This window comes from Balearica regulorum, chromosome 3 (assembly GCF_011004875.1).
Source record: "Balearica regulorum gibbericeps isolate bBalReg1 chromosome 3, bBalReg1.pri, whole genome shotgun sequence".
NCBI classification, from domain to species: domain Eukaryota; kingdom Metazoa; phylum Chordata; class Aves; order Gruiformes; family Gruidae; genus Balearica; species Balearica regulorum.
The window spans coordinates 18216882-18233354 of NC_046186.1; the positions used below are offsets into that span (position 1 = coordinate 18216882).

Consider the following 16473-nt stretch of genomic DNA (forward strand, 5'->3'; position numbering starts at 1 on the left):
GTAGTCCAGATGACTTCATAAGACATCTATTTGATGTACTCAGCATGCCACAGAACTGGTAACCTTTGGGACATAATATCAAATGATATAAAAGACTGTGATGGGCCACATGTAAAGGAGAAGGTGAGACCAAGGATATCACCAGTATCCTAGATTCTTCCACTGTTGTTCCATCAATAGCCATATATGGTCCTAGAAAGCTCACTTTCCATCAACAGGCTGTCAAATTTACAGATTCACAGATAGTCCAACCCCCCTGCTAGAGCAGGATCACCTAGAGCATATTGCACAAGATGGCGTCCAGGTGGGTTTTGAATATCTCCAGAGAAGGAGACTCCACAACCTCTCTGACCAGTGCTTAGTCACTCTTAAAGTGAAGAAGTTTTTCCTCGTATGCAGATGGAACTTCCTGTGTTCCAGTTTGTGCCCATTGCCCCTTGTCCTGTCACTGGGCACCATTGAGAAGAGTCTGGCCCCATCCTCTTGACATCCACCCTTTAGGGATTTATAAGCATTGGTAAGATCCCCTCTCAGTCTTCCCCAGGCTAAACAGACCCAGCTCTCTCAGCCTTTCCTCATAAGAGAGATGTTCAAGTCCCTTGATCATCTTTGTAGCCCTCCGCTGGACTCTCTCCAGTAGTTCCCTGTCTTTCTTGAACTGGGGAGCCCAGAACTGGACACAGTACTCCAGATGTGGCCTCACCAGGGCAGAGTAGAGGGGGAGGATAACCTCGCTCGACCTGCTGGCCACGCTCTTCTTAATACACCCCAGGATACCATTGGCCTTCTTGGCCACAAGGGCACATTGCTGGCTCATGGAGAGCTTGTTGTTCACCAGGACTCCCAGGTCCTTCTCTGCAGTGCTGCTTCCCAGCAGGTCAGCCCCTCACCTGTACTGGTGCTTGGGGTTGTTCTTCCCTAGGTGCAGGACCCTACACTTGCCTGTGTTGAATTTCATTAGGTTCCTCTCCACCCAACTCTCCAGCCTGTCCAGGTCTTGCTGAATGGCAGCGCAGCTTTCTGGTGTCTCAGCCACTCCTCCCAGCATATTATCATCAGTGAATTTGCTGAGGCTACACTTTGTCCCCTCATCCAGGTCATTGATGAATATGTTGAATAGGACCAGACCAAGCACTGACCCTTGGGGCACACCACTGGATACCGGCCTCCCACTAGACTCTGTGCTGCTTATCACAACCCTCTGGGCTCTGCCATTCAGCCAGTTCTCAATCCACCTCACTGTCCACTCATCCAACCCACACTTCCTAAGCTTGCTAAGGAATGTTATAACGAGGATGTTATGAAAGACAGTATCAAAAGCTTTGCTGAAGTCAAGGTGTACAACATCCACTGCTCTCCCTTCATCCACCCAGCTGGTCATACCATCATAGAAGGCTATAAGGTTTCTTTCCTTGGAGATTCAAAACTGGTCAGTTTGGTCTGGCTGGCCCTGCTGTGAATAGGAGATTGGACTAGATGACCTCAAGAGGTCTCTTCCAACATAAACTGCTTTTATTACACTATGGTTCTGTTCTTGTTCTCAACTGTAGAACTTCTGTCTGAACTGAAGTGCTCCCATGCTTTTGTATTAACTTACTGTGAGCCAAGAATTATTTCAACTGTCGACATCCTTGCTTAGTTTGGGATTCCCTTTGTTTCTGATTTTTGAGCCTTATTCTAAGACACACAGCTGGGAGCAAGATAAATGAGCACAGAACAAGAATAAATGTTAATGTTTTCATTAGGTCATGAAAAAAGGCACTTCTGACTTACTATGTATTAAATTAAACACATCAGCCTGGCTCTGGGGGGAATATGAAGAAAATGCATGGAGGAAAGTCCTGAGGGAGGGATGAGCTCTCTGTACCTTATGAGGTGTGACACTGTAATACTGTATATTGCTGAATTTTGGGGGGAACATCTTCAGGATTGTGAACTTGACATCTGTTCTGTTTGCTCGAAGGACAACATGCACACACTAGATGGGAAATATGGTTGTAGGGGAGCCTGAAATCAGTTTCGACTTTCATTTGAAGTCAGTGGTAAAAGTTGTTTGAATTTAGTAGAGCTAGATTAGGCACTTAGCTGTGGAATTCATGAGGGAAGTTTTCTTGCCCTTGTGTAAGCCTAGAAGAGATCTGGTCAGTTAAACCCAATACAATGCTCTAAAGAATGATCCCATTCGTCAGAAGAGCGGACAACTCCTCTCCATCAGTGAACATTTGTGCTGATCGTGTAATTCCAACTGAGCTCAGCAGAAAAAGCAAGCACCCACATCTAGCTGATTTAATTTGGTAGACCATAATTAATTAAAGTAGTATCTGTGATCTGTTAATTAAAAGAATGAAATCTGAAATTAGATTTTTGGTAAAACAGAAAATGTGGACTTGGCAAAAGTTTTGAAACTCACATAAGGCTTCTGATAAATTCGCATTGGATATGCAGTTATTTGGGGGGTGGGGTAGAGGTTAAAAGAGGGTCTTTTATCTCTCCCACAAAACCATCTGTGAGCCTTTTTTTATCTGACAGGCAGTAGAAGAGGAGGAGATGTGCAGGAAAAATTAAATGTTCACATTGTTCAGGAAGAAGAAAGGCATGTGTCTTAGAAGCTCTCTTATCCAAACTTCTGCTTTCCTAAAAGCCTTATAAGCTGTATTTAGGTCGTGTCCTCTGAAGTGCATCATTTGCCTTAAGGAACTTTTTTAGCAGAGATCTCGGCGTGTCCAATTACAGTCTGAGGGCCTGATCCAAATATCACTGAAGTCAGTATCTCCACATTCCATCTCAGTGATTGTAAATGAGGGGGTTGAGGTCTACTGTGAAAAATATTCTCCCATTTCAGGCACATGTAACTAAAAAAAATCCCTGATATGTAAACAAGCGTTAGCAACATATAGAGAAGATAATATTGAAATACAAAGCATCACTCAACATGTTAAATCCAGCATTTTTCCAGAGAATTTGTCACATTACTTAGATCTTTTTTAGAAGTCCTTAGACATCTATTTGTTGTGTGTATCTAGCTATTCGGAATCCTGGGATTGGTGATTTTTCAAAGTAAAACCCCGTGAAAAGTTAAATCCATGCCATATGACATGGTAATAGATGACTTAAAATTATACATACATGCAAATACTGTTTACATATGTAAGATATAGGTACATGTATGTAAGATACATTATTATATGTGAAAGATAAAAAGCTGAATATTCTACTCCAGTAACAGTCAATGTTTTTATGTTAGCAACAGTCAGTATTGTTCCATTAAGCAGGCAGTACAGGAAATGAAAGGGGAAAAAAGTGGGGACAACATTCAGTATCAGTAGCTATTTAACAAGAATATCTTTAGAAGATTTATACCACTGAGTCTTAGAGTATTTTTATAACTTCATCATATGTCTCTGTCAGAGTGGCAGAAAAGAAAGAGCATATTAAATGTTTTTTATGAATACTTTAAAGTATTTCAGAATATCCTATTGGCTTTATTTGCCCAAGCAGTTGTCTCTCTTGCAGCCAGTCTGCATAGTAGTAAGTGTTATTACATCAAGCAGGGCTTTGACCCAGCATCCAAATGACTCAATACTTGAAAAGCAAAACAAGTGAAAAAGAAAACAATTGTCTGAATTCAACACAAATGTGCATACACACACAGACACACAATATATTTCTTTAGCATAGCATGTACTCTCACTAGTCTTACATGCAAGACTAACAGATATTCCCTGTGTGTTTGCATACATGAGCGCAAACACAATGGACACACTGTAAGGACAATGTGTCTAAAAGCTGGAAATATTTCTGCGCACTGTTCCTGTAGAAACCAAAACATTTTCTTCAGTATCTTAGAGTTCAGGTAATTTCAAATAAAGAAATACTTTAATCTGCCTATAAGCAAATTAATAAGGACATGTGGTTTGAAGTACAATTTCAACAATGTATGTGGTCGTCTTTATTTTAGATTTTACGGAAAAAATATTTTTCGTCATATGTTGTAGATAAGTGGGTGTGGAAAAATTTCAGGTTTTGTCTTTATGTTTAAATCTGATGACAACAGATCTATAAATTGGTGATTATTGATACTAATAAATAATTGATAGATCCTTGTTATTTAATAGGGGTTTTTTATTAGGAATAAGATTAATCAGGTATTTCCAACCTGAGATGTGGGTCAGAACATACTAATGAATAATTTTTTTTTTTTTTTTAGGTTTTATAGCCTGGAAATGTTCTCAATATATAAAAGAAAATTCTTTTTCTCTAAGTATTTAAAAAAATCACACTTTTAAATTGATTTCCATAAATTCAATTTTATGATTAAGAAAAACATTATCTCTAATTAAAGTAGATGAAAGCTGCTTAGCATTATCCAGTTCCTAATTTAAATCCTTGTGTTTTCCACCTACTGTTTGAAGAGTCTCTCTGGTTAAAATTTGTTCTTTCAGTCTGAAAATATATGGCATATGACACAAACCTCTAGTTTATGAACAATCATGGTTTCTAGTGCCTTAATAATGTGCAGATATTGTGTAGTGACACTTCTCATGATCAGATGAATTGCAATGTCTCCTGAGCTGAATGACATCATATTCTGAGGGGAGAGCAGGCCGAAGGGCTGTCAGGGCCAAGTTTGTCTCTGTTACCTGCACCCTGGGCACCAGAAGCACCAGAAGCATGCCTCAGACACAAATTCAGATGTGGTCAGGGATCTGCAGGCCTTTAGCTACATCAATACGAGCAAATAAAACAGGCCAGGGCCTCTTCTTTGGTCCTATGGTCAAATGGCATAGTGTCCCTATAGCTGAAGTGTCTAGCCCACAGCAGGGTGGCCTAACCCTGACTGCCAATAGATCCCTGCATAACCTCTTTCCTCAGCTGGGCCTGGTCTTTGCCAGACAGTAGACAAAAACTGTAGAGAGGAACACATCGGGGCTTATCTATATTGTCCAGTCCTAGTCTATCAGTATAAGCCAAGCCTTTTTTTATCAACGTACTACTTTCCTGAGGTTTCCTGCTTTTATATAATTAGGAAATAAAATCTAATCCAGCAGAAACAATCACTTCAAAATAGTCAAGTAAGATCTTCCAAAGCTCTTCAAAATGATCTCACTTGTTCCACCGCTTACTGAAGGCTGCCACACAACTCACCAGTGTCTGGCCAGTGGTGGTCTCAATGGAACCAGTGCAAAGAGGTAGATTTGCAGAAGGATCCTTTGTAGGGTCAGCGAGGCTGAAGGGTTGTTGCCATTCCTTTTCAACAGTCTACAGGCCACAATCTCAGTTCCTCTGCAAAGCTCACAGCCTCAACCAAAGACATAAGTGATGTTTTTAATTACCAATACAGTTGCAACATTTTAAAGAAACTGTTTTCTTCTGTCTCTGCCCTTAAATAGAGGTAAGCATAGAGCCGCAAAGGACAGACTCTCATGACTGAGTAAGCTCATAGCTTACTCAGTGACCTTGTATTTTTTTTTTTTCCATTTCATTTTCATAACTTGTGAAATCATTCTGTGCTCCTAATTCTTTCTTAGCCTGGGCAAAGTTAACAAACATAGTAGGTATTCTAGAAAAACGTATGGGACAGAACTGTATATGTGGGTGAAGCAGGATGCAGCATGAGGCAAAAGTTTCTTTTCCCTCGGAATGACTTATTTATTTATGGAGGTCTTTCATTTATGGACAACATTACCACCACCAAAGAAGAGCAAAAATAAATCCTTGCCATTTTCTGCAACTGGGTGCTAGAGAGTAAGTGGTGAAAATAACACTATTCTATAAAGACTAATGCTGGTTTTGGTTTGGTGGAGGCTTTTCTGATGAAATGTGATGGACAACTGGTAAAATGGAATAATTAGAGCTGATACACATGTTATCTCATAGCAAATACTTGAAAGATATTATAAAACAACTCCAGACTAGAGGAATGTCTAGAAACCAAAACTGGGATCCATCTTAGAGGCCTAAAAGTTAGCTTTTGAAAGCTAAAGGAAGTTGGCTGAGGTAGCCCTGGTTTTGCCCTCAATCCTAGTCCTCATTGCTGACCTTCCTCCCCCACCAACTCCAGTGGGGCATCAAAACTGTGCAGACATGCAATGAAGCAGATCAAGGAACTACAGGATGAAAAATAGCCTTCCCCCAACCATTTTTTTTCTTTTTTCTTTTTTTTTTTCTGGATGTTATGCCATTTACACTCAAAAATACACCATCCTTGCACCTTTCTCGTCAAAGACCTGATATCAAAGACAAACTTGGAATACTTTGAAGCCAGGCCCTCCCAAAAGAATGGGAATGAGGTGATTCATTGCAATACTGACTGGAGAAATAACTATGCAGATCAAGGACTTTGCCAAATTAAAGGTCCAGGTAAATATGAGACGATATGGGACCCGTGATGACTGATGCTGCGAGGAAGGAATTAATTTGGCTTAGAGGACACAAATATAAGGGTCTGCCAACACCTGTTTTTGCTTTTGATGGAAAAGCTTCTAAAGATGATAAGTGTAGAAATATCACACCTCATTTTATTCAAACATTGCTCAACTTTGCAGGTATCCATGCAAGAAGGGAGGCTAGGTCCACAATTCAAGTACATTCCCTGGCAAGTCTCCCTTCAAGTCCTTAGGGTTGGATCATACTCAGGGATGTGGAGTAGAGGTATGTATGGTCCATACAGCCAAACTGTGTGCACCCATGAAACAGTGTGGCTCTTTACACTGAGAGGAGCCCATGGTTTGTGCTAAACCCCTAAAATGAGTTTGGGCATTATTGGCAGCTTATCCTAGCTCAAAAAGGGATCATACTAACATTAAACAGTATGGAGGCCTGGGATCTTGTGCTCAATCCTGGACTTCCATACTTTACTGTTACAAAGACTGTTGAAGTTGTTACTACCAGGAGGAGAGAGGGAAGAAGCCTGTTTGCAGGGGAATGTGTTCTCTCTTTAATTCTAATAATTCCAGGCTATTTTTATGTACAGTAGTTAGTTTTCAGACTGATGAGAAGGAGTCTCATTTGTGCAGATGGGAAATGCTTATTATGCTAATAGTGTTCTGCATTGTTAGTGGAGATTATTAGACAGAGATGTTAGAAATGCCTCTAGTGGAATTAAGTAGGTGACAAGGTAAAACGAAGAGATAAATGACAACAGTGATTAGGAAATGGATTGTGCTGAATACAACAGTGCAAAGGAAGAGGGGAAAGGAACTACTCTTACAAGAAATTGTTTAATCATTGATGTATCTATGAAAAAGATACATAAAAGATAGTTTACCTAGATGATACCAAACACTGCCCATGAGATTACATGTGATGTTTAATCTGGAGAAAGCTGAGAGAAATGTCAAAATGGTCAGCAAGGAGGAAAAACAGAACACCTGAAAGTAAGGAAACCACAGACAGGCTTGTGTTTTATAATGAATATATTCTGCCAAATATCTGTATTGTGTATGGCCAACTATATATTTTAACATGCAATTTAGTGAAATGTGGTGTTTATCTTCTCTGAACTTGTAATAAATCAAGAAAATACAACATTAAAGATAGACATACAGGCTGCACAGTCACACCAGTCTCTCATACTGCACTGCAAACTGCTGGTCTTTGGCATGTTGTTTCTATACCTAGATCAGGTACCAGCTGGAAGATGGGATTTGTGATTGCAGTGTGAAAGTTAGGCATTGGGCTTTGTTTCTAAAACAACGCATGTCAGCAGCCTAACTATGCTGTAAACTTTCACTAAATGCTTGATGGAAATCAATGCTCATTTATAAAGTGCTATTGCAGCATTGCAGTTTGATATGACGGAACTAGTCATGGTAAATAAATGGTTCAAGGAATATGGCTTTTTTCCTTGTCTGTGAATCAGCAGTGAATCAGTCCTGCCAATATATTGATTATTCTTAATTATTCGGTATGGGTAAAAGCTTTTCTTGTTGTGTCAATTACCATCACATGGCATGTTCAAACATTGATCATTTTGACTGTTCACGCTTGCAGTATGTGACAGATCGCTAAAGTTTCTGGAGTCGTTTTGACTCTCTCATCATATGCCTGAAACTTCCATGAGAAGCAGAAGAGTGATGAACAGCAAATAGTTACAGTCGTTAGCTGACAACAAATGTTCTTGTTTGCATTCAAACTTTTCCTGCTTTTGTACCTGGCAGGCAATATAATGATTACTTTTTTCTCCCTGTGATTGAATATATGTTAAGCAAAGAATTCTGATGGGAAGAATGCTGCTTCCTTTGGGTTAATTCTGTATAATTTCTGTGGCGTCCTAGTAGAAATAATCATGAATGCAAATGCTTATTGACCAGATCATTTGCCCATGGTCATAAACTGGATTCCTGAAGTTTGTCTGAAATGGGCATATGTGAAGTAGTGATTTGCTGATTTCCAGAACCTCTGAAGAACGTCGTGCACCAGCTGGCTTTATTTCCTCCTGTTCTGATTGTGTTGATGGAGGGGCAGATTCTCTGGTCTACCTGGCCAAAACTGAGGACTATCTGTCTCCCTAAATGGATGGGTTAGGGGTTGGTTTGCCCTCTGTTGCTGCAGACCTGAGTGCCTCGCAATCTTTAAAGCCTCTGAGGGGGGCAAGTACAATTATCTCCTTTCATAGACGGGAAAATGGAGCAAAGAAAGACTCCATGCCTTGTCTAATGTCACATAGGAAGTCTGCAGTTAAACAGGGAACAAAACAAATTTTCCAGGTTCTGGGCCTCTAAACATCTAGGGCTTAAACATCCTTTCATGTTGATAATGCAGAAGATACTTCAGCCGCAAGGAGCAACAAGAAAGGTTATCTGCCATGAGGAGATGCCCAGAATACAGAAAGTGTGCTCAGCAATTTTTGGTTGTTGAAATGAGGGGAAGAGGAGAGGGAAAGGCTGTTTCATTTCTACTGAACTGCAATTCAGAACAGATAGTGGATGTATGTGATTTTACATGATGGTACAGATGTAAACTGGTCTAAGCAAGGAGATGTAAACTGGTGCAAGCAAGGAGGAATCACCTGTGTCCTGTTATGAGAAACTCTTTATTCCTCTCCTTTCTGGCACTGAAGATCAGGCAAGGAAAGTTCATTGGGTAACTCAGCAGGAAAGGACAGGCTCTCTCACAGGAAGGCAGCAGCAGATACTGCTTTCGGGATGGGCAGTCCGTGTTTTAAACACTATCAGTTTTTATGAGACTGCTTAGTGAGGTTGGTTTGTTTCTGCTAAAAGAAAAGAAGACATTTAACATGAGGGCCTACACAGAGTTTTTCAATATTTCTTTAGGTATGAGCAGCTATTTGCTGTGTCTCCCTGAAGAAAGGTGGGAGCAAAGTGATGGTGATCTTTCCTTTGGGTTGTCACAGCTATGAGGAGAAAAGTTTCTCTGTGGAGAATATTTCTGTACCAGAAGCGACTCCATGAATCCAGATTGCCTCTGATAAGGCACATTTTTGCAATACAATCAATTATTGTCTTATTTTATAAACATCTGAGACAGTGTTACAAGACTTTTTTTTTTTTTTTAAGTTGAGAATACACACAGACACAATGTTCTCTTTTTGCTAGTCAGCCTGTTCCCACAGTGTCACAAAAGCATTGTCATCAGGCTAAGCCTCCAACTGTGACTCTGACCTCTGTCCTTCCTGGACAGTAAAAAACATCAGTCAATACTTGAGACTTCTGCAAACAACAGGCTTTGATTAGGGTACCTTAAAGCCTGTAATGCTCCAAAACTCTGATCACTGAAAAAAAAAAAGGCATCTCTGGATAAATCCCTGGACAACAGGAGTCTCAAAAGCAACCACTCAGTCTATTTCTTTTGTAAATAGGATGACTAAGAGGTTAGTAAAATGCTGTCCCAGTCACTTCACTCTTTCCTTGGATCTCTCCCTGGCTTCAGATTTGCATATGGCACAGACAGCAACCCTTTTGGGGAAATTCTGACTTTGCAAAAATTTTGGGATTCTTATCAAGGAAAGCTAACAAAATATTTTGGGATAAGGCAGTCTGAATTGAAACTGCAACATTTAATTCTGGGCTGGTTTTACTTTTGTATATGTTCTATTGAGCTGCTAAGTTGCCTCCTCAAAGTTTTGTTTCAGATATCTTGGAATATCTGGAGATTCATGCTAGAAAATAGAACATGAAGAATACCGGATACTGCAGTAACTAGTCTAGGTACAATGAATTCTTAAAGGGAGCCAAAGTGAAACATGGTGATTAAGTTTAATTAACAGAACTTAAACATCTCAGTCATGTAATATTGTTATACTGTATTTTGAATTTTTAAAATTATGCCATTTCCATTCCATTAAAAAGCATTTTTTTTGTCATTTTGTATCCATCAAAGGAGGGTAAACATTCTGCAAAAGAAAAATTCCCACTTCTATTTATCAACTGCAGACCTGGCAACAATTATGTATACTTTTTGACTTTTCAGATTAATTTATTGCATTTAAAAATGAAACAGTCAGCCTGGAAAACTGTGCTTAATAGAATAAACCAGCACATATAAAAACCATCTGAAAATATTTACCTGAATTATTGTATTTTTAAATAGATCTTGACATTGGCTGACAAAGAGTAAAGGTATTCTGTTTACTTGGTTAGGCAAGCACTTACTTTCCCACTAGATACATAGTAGATGACACTGGTTCTCTAGAGTGAGTGAAGAACTAGAGTGAGGGCTGAGTTGTCCAGAGAGGGTGACCACAAGATCCCTTAATGAAAGTACAAACCTAATAGCATGTTCTCCTCCCTGTGTTCAATCAATGTAAGCACTGGAGTGGTATTGGCACTTGCATGTATTCTATTCTGCTAGTGACTTCTTTTTTCATTGCCTGCAGAAAAGCACAGAATAACTACACTCCTGATCCAGCTGTCTCAGCTAGGAGCCTTCACGTAGGTGAACAATTCCAGATTTCCATTTACCTAAAATTGAACGTAAAGCTGCATAAGAACCACTGTTCCCATCTAGTAAAACTCCTGAGACATATTTCTGTATTTTCACTCTCCTTTGGGATAAGATCTCAGGGATCTTATAAGGTCTTTTGGTGGAGAACAGAAGGGAAAGAAAATGAAGCATGAAGTGAGGGATTTATGTTCAAATCCCTGCCCTGAACAAGCACATAGTGACAAAAAACCCCCATTGACTTGGGAAATAGTGAAAAGTAATTCATGAGCCAGTGTGAACACGTAGCTTTCCTGCTTCATTCTATGCCAGTTCTCCAGGACTTCAAAGTTTGAATCAAAGTTTCTGTTCATAAAATTTTCTGTGAGCTGGTTTCCTCTTTCTGAAGGTTTACCTCCTACTATCAGAGCCTTTGGTAGGTACCTGCCACTAGCAAAGCTGCTCCTGTCTCAGAACGAGCTGGTGAACTCAAGAACTTTCACAGAGCTGGATTTAGGCTATGGAGTTCACAAGGGATTAAGAAACCTATAGAGGTGAGCATTTTCAGTCTAAGCAACAACATTTTTCACTTTGTATTTCATTTCATGCAAAATTTCAGAATGCACACTATATCATCAGTCGTCTTCTTTCTGAAAACACTTTTGAATCTAAATGAAAATCAGGAACAATGTATCTAGATCACTTCTCCCGCATGCAAGAAAGGAAGAAGGCGGCATGACAAAGATCATAATGTCTAGTTTTAAATATCTAGTAAATTTTCAACTGTAAAACCAGGAGGGCTATAAGGTAGATTAATACTTCTCTTTGCAGTAATATATAACTCTAATTAAGTACTGCATCTGTAAGTGTAGGAACAGACATATATTCATAGATTTTTATATTACAAACTCTGAAGAAATTACTGTAATGATCTAGAGTAACTTACTTCATAACTTTGGACATAGGACTTCCCTGAATTAATTCCTACTTGAACTAGAACATAGCTTGTAGAAAAGAATCTAATCTCAATTAACAGCTTTAGCAACGCTTAAATAACAGGATTGTGACTAAATTATGTTAAGAGATGAAGGCAAATTCACTAATGATAAGCTATGCTACGTGTGCTGTCGCAAGTGCATCAACCTCTATACAACTCTTTAAATGCTACTGTAGACTAAAACAAATTAAAAAGAGTATATATGAAATATTTTTTTTTAGTGTTTTCAATCCCCTAGTGTTTTTTTTTAAATTTATTTAAATATTTTTAAGAAACCAGAACAATTAATTCTACCCAAATATTAGGTTCTGTCTTCTAAAACAGTCATGCCTAGATCCAGAAGACTTCCACGACAAGATCATTTTTTAGGGTGTGACTACGTGACTACTCTGAAAGCAACTTACACATGCTGAACTCTTCACAAAGTAAAAAAAAAAATATTTAGAAATTAAGGGCTGTGCATACATCCCAAGATTTTGATTGCTCTCAGCAAATTAAGTTCGCAGTGTTAGGAAAGATTTATTACTGTTTTCAGTGTGTATATTTAAAGTCAGTCTGGTATGCACGTTTAAAGTAATAAGGTAGACATCAGAAAGTTAACGGTTTAATAACAGATTGCCTAAGAGTGCCAGGGCCCTTACAGTGATCTGAACGTAATTGACAGCTATTATTCTTCACTTAGGAGCAATGGCCCACCCCAGGAGCAATGAACAGAAAAATCATATAGTATCATGTTCCTTCTTGATTGAACAACTTCAGGGCCCCATGGCTAACTGCATGGCCTCTTGTTCAGCTGCAAAGTGTCTTTTTATTTGTTTGAGGAAGTGCGCCATTGAATATGGAGGTGAAAGAGAGGCCATTTCTTTTTTTTTCTTTTTTTTTCCTTTTTTTTTTTTTTTCTTTTCCCTTTTCCCCCTCAGCCTTAGAAAGGTCAGGAGCCTGCTTCATCTGTCATGCTTAATCAGCTGATGAAAACTCTGCTGATGCACAAGGTTGTGGCTCCTCTATTTTAAGCATAAATCTTAATGGAAGAATCATTCTGTAATGTGTTACTTCCTGAAATGTGGAGCTGCTCTTTTAGGAGTGTGCTGGAGGCTTCTGGTAGCATGGGTGTACAGTGTTTCTGGAGCTCTCCCAGGGCACCACGCTTTTGTTGGGTGATATATGTGACAGCTTCCCAATTGCATACGATAAGGCATGTGGTCTCATACTCCAGCAAAAGGCTGTAACAAAAGGACTAGATGTCCCAACTGGAATGTGAAACATTCCTCTCCAACCCATCGCCTTTCAGATTCCAAGTGTTTGTGGAACAGTGGAAAAATGTGGTGTATCTAGTAAAGGTTGGCAAGAGATGTGAAAGTGTTGAACTAGAGGGGAAAATGGAATTATGCAATGTTGGCACAAGTGGTCCTTTGTCCTGGCTGGTAGGCCTGGCTGAGTGTGCAGAGGGACAGATACTGTCCCTCTCTTTTCAGTGACACATCTCTTTTAAAACCCTTTTGAAATCTTTGTGGTAGAAGATGTCTTTTCACTAAAAAATATTCATCTATCTACCTGACGTGTTTTAGTTATTAGTCTTTAGATATGACATATTTTTTATACATATACATTCCAGGAAGGCCCAAGAATTTCTCTGAGGAAGAAAGACCTACAAAGAAAAATGGCAGTACCGTAAGATCCAGTCCCTTCTCTACTGTCATAGAAGATGCTCAGAAAGCAAAAGGGGAATGAGTCACAACATAGAAATATGCTGTCCAGGATGGTCATGAATAGTGCTTTTTGCCACAGGGTGAAGGGAAAGGAAACACTACCCAGCCTCACACAAAATGAAAGTAGTCTACAGCACTTCTTCTTTTTAATGAGCCTAATCTCCCAGAAACACATGACTGAAAAAAGAAAAGGAAATGATACCTAGGGACTTTGTGTGGGCTCAGAAATGAAGAACCCTTATGTGGCCTGTGTCAGGTATTTTGACAGGAAAATGTTTGCTACTTTAGAAAAAGTTCAACAGAACTAGCTGGATTTCAAGAAGGTTTTGTCTCATTGGCTGATGTGCAATTAAATTGTTCATCATTGTATTAATCTACGTACTGAATTTATGAAGTCCAGCACTAAGAAAGACAGGACTGCAACAAAGAGCCTTCACAACAGCCTCCCTCTACCCCAGGTTTATCTCATGAAATTGGGAGGTATTTCTCATGATATCACAGTGTACAAGAAAACACAAGTGAATGCACAGAGAAGAGATGTATAAGATGCATGGAGCATTTGTCAGCTCTCCTCTCATGTACACAGAATTCAATGTCCTCAGGCTCACAAGAATATTATATGAATACCGCCAATAATTTCATGTAATTTCATCTTGAACTTGGAAATACTACCTTGGGCATAACATACATGGTGCACCTTCAGAGAAGCGGAAGAACATTTAAATCTACAACCACTTCAGTTGGACATAAGCATGTGTGGAGGCTGCAATACCCTTTCCCCCAGCTTTTCCAAATATACAGGCTGCAATCTCATGAAGAGTCATGATGGCAATTCTGTTTCTGGTGCTAAGCCAGAAGTTCAGTTTGCAACCACATGTCATGTTGCAACTGGGAAGGATTTGGGAACTGGTATTCTAGTGACAAAATGCAACTCTGCAAGTTACAGCAATGTCTCAAGATTGAGTGCATGTGTGCTCATGTGTACATGATTCATGTCACTCGTTCTCCACCTGCTGGTGGCATTTTTAAGGCCTATAAACCCTAATGCCCCTGCTATGAGTGATGTGGAGGTTACCACTAGTTAACCCCATAAAAATGTGCAATCAGCTAATTGGAAAATTCTAATTAAGCCTGTGCTCATGGTGCAGACATCCATATATGAAAGGCACTCAGCTTGTCTGTACGACTGGCCTGCTTGCCACCGGAGAGCAGCAATGGGGTTGGGCAAGCTTTCCTTTCCCAACCACTGGAGCATGATGGCCCGGATGACTGTTGATGGCTGGCTTGCTGAGGGCCGATTTTTCTGCTGCAGCCACCCTTAGTTCCAGCTGCCTATTCATCCATGTTCCCCATTCTCGCTAATCGCCATTTCAGAAACAAAATGAACGGAGGTGAACACAACTATCATTAGGAAAAATGATGACAATTAAATATAATTAATAAACACTCCTATTACAGGGCATATGCATGCTGTGTGTCTAAACTGGACTGAGTCTGAAAATTAGTACACCTCATTACCCAAATGAATTGGAATTACACAGCACAACTTCCACTATTAATACAGCTTAAAGAAATCCTCGATTTTTTCTCATGTATATCTGTTTCCAGAAAACTATGTGCTTTTTAGTCAAAGAATATTAGAATGAACATTGCTAATCACATCAGTCCAGATGGTTGGCTCTCTTCTTGCCAAGTGGAAGTATTGTAACCTATTTAATGTGCAATTTACATAAGCTCCATGTTAATAAAGATCCATGAGCTTGTGGACTTTTTCTCTACTCTTTTCTGTATCACAAGTTCAGTCCACAGAGGCAGAGCATAGTGCTTGTGACTGCCATTGATGTTGGCCTGCTCAGTACCTTGCCCCCAACCCTTTGTCCCTGTCTTCTCACAGCATTATGGGATCCTTTAATTGATCGTTATCCCCTTCTGAAGTTAAAAGTACAGTTAGGAGCGTATATGCCAAGCCCACATAAATCTGTGGTAAAGGCTGGAGTGAAACCTAGCTCAAAATAAAATTATCCTGTTATTGTGTGCATTCAGCCTGCATTCTTGGACCAGCTGGAATGTGTTAGAATTATTTTGTGTTTATGGACTCTCCATCTAAACCTTACACAATTTAATTTTCTCTGGAAATTTACTAACTTTGAAGCTACTGTGCACCCTGTCCTCCAGTCCAACTAGGATTTTCCGTGTGGCAGGTCATACTATGCTGGTGATCACAACAAATTTTTCTGATGGGTGGAATGATGTGCTTATAAATTCCTGTTGGTATCTCTATAACTCATAGGAAGAAAAGTTTTTGTTGCTGAGAGCACATCTCCAGCAGGTTTGGCAGGTCATACACCTTTCTGTTATCCAACTGTTATGTGGAAAGAAATCATACAACCACAGATCGTCTAACATTAAATCATGGGCTTGGCTGTACATCCCCCACTTTTCTGGGATCTTCTAGAGATACATATGGAAGGCAGAGACTACTTTTTTCCAGTCACTGTAAAAACTGACTGTAAGAGTACTTGTGCTTTGAAGAGCTTGTTGTATGTACAAAAGGGACGGACACCAGCTGAACATGGGACACAGGCAAAATTGTTTCCAAGGCCATATAGGAGTTTAAAAGTAGAATCGCATGGCTCATTCTACAAGGCTGTGCTACCTAGATTAACAATAAAATCTGACCCAAATCTGGAAAGGAGACCTATGTCTGAATCTTTTCTAATTTGGTAGGTTGATGGCCCATGTGGTCTTGTTCTGTTAAAAGCACTCAAAGAATCTATTTAATTATTCATTTTGTGTTTAATACTTTGATATTTAATTTAACAATCACATAACATAATTTCCAATGTCCACATGGCACAATCTTATCTGTGATAAGCAGCCAACATG

The 16473-nt window shown here is 39.5% G+C and overlaps 1 long non-coding RNA gene across 1 annotated transcript in view; it reads left to right on the forward strand.

Moving 5' to 3' along the window:
• The window catches only part of LOC142601250 (uncharacterized), a 104898-nt gene extending 89544 nt beyond the window's left edge, over positions 1-15354 (forward strand). The window contains exons 4-5 of the long non-coding RNA XR_012834853.1: positions 11291-11435; positions 13494-15354. This is a non-coding gene — a long non-coding RNA (uncharacterized LOC142601250). The remainder of the gene's footprint in view (positions 1-11290; positions 11436-13493) is intronic.
• The last annotated feature ends 1119 nt before the right edge of the window (positions 15355-16473 follow it).